This window comes from Capsicum annuum, unplaced genomic scaffold, assembly GCF_002878395.1.
Source record: "Capsicum annuum cultivar UCD-10X-F1 unplaced genomic scaffold, UCD10Xv1.1 ctg39871, whole genome shotgun sequence".
In the NCBI taxonomy this organism is placed as follows: Eukaryota; Viridiplantae; Streptophyta; class Magnoliopsida; order Solanales; family Solanaceae; genus Capsicum; species Capsicum annuum.
Window position 1 is genome coordinate 396 of NW_025847122.1, and position 865 is coordinate 1,260.

An 865-nucleotide genomic window follows, 5' to 3' on the forward strand; every position below is an offset into this window, starting at 1 on the left:
ACTGAATTTTAAAGGAAAAAAAAAGGAAGGGATGCAACACGAGGACTTCCCAGGGGGTCACCCATCCTAGTACTACTCTCGCCCAAGCACGCTAACTTTGGAGGTCTGATGGGATCCGGTGCGTTAGTGCTGTTATGATCACATCCGTCATTCCCAGCACTCCAAATTCTATTAAGCCTCTTTCTCTTGCGCCGCCCGACACACACCGCACGCGGGCCTCCGCGCCTCGCCCCCTTACTTGTTTCCGCCAAAAGAAAAAATAAAAACTTCGCCGATCGAACCGGCAAAATTAAACCGAATTTTAAAGGAAAAAAAAGAATGGAGGCAACACGAGGACTTCCCAGGGGGTCACCCATCCTAGTACTACTCTCGCCCAAGCACGCTTAACATCGGAGTTCTAATGTGATCTGGTGCGTTAGTGCTGGTATGATAGCATCCGTCATTCCCAGCACTCCAAATTCTATTAAGCGTCTTTCTCCTGTGCCGTCCGTCACACCCCGCACGCAGGCCTCCGCGCCTCGCCCCCTTTCTTGTTTCCGCCATGAGGAAAAACAAAAAGATTTGCCGATCGAACCGGTAAAATTAAACCGAATTTTAAAGGAAAAAAAAAGAAAGGGATGCAACACGAGGACTTCCCAGGGGGTCACCCATCCTAGTACTACTCAAGCCCAAACACGCTTAACTTCAGAATTCTGATGGGATCCGGTGCGTTAGTGCTAGTATGATCGCATCTGTCATTCCCTGCACTCCAAATTGTATTATGCCTCTTTCTCCTACGCCGCCAGTAACACCCCGCATGCGCGCCCCTGCACCTTGCCCCCTTTCTCGTTTCCGCCAAGAGGAAAAACAAAAAGATTCGCCAATC

General features: G+C 49.8%; 3 non-coding genes across 3 annotated transcripts; all 3 read right to left on the reverse strand.

Moving 5' to 3' along the window:
• Window positions 1-28: 28 nt before the first annotated feature.
• Window positions 29-146, reverse strand: LOC124891688. Its single transcript, XR_007049799.1, has one exon. It is a non-coding gene; the product is annotated as a 5S ribosomal RNA (ribosomal RNA).
• Window positions 147-319: 173 nt separating this feature from the next.
• Window positions 320-438, reverse strand: LOC124891686. The gene has a single exon (XR_007049797.1). It is a non-coding gene; the product is annotated as a 5S ribosomal RNA (ribosomal RNA).
• Window positions 439-614: 176 nt separating this feature from the next.
• Window positions 615-733, reverse strand: LOC124891687. Its single transcript, XR_007049798.1, has one exon. It is a non-coding gene; the product is annotated as a 5S ribosomal RNA (ribosomal RNA).
• Window positions 734-865: the final 132 nt, after the last annotated feature.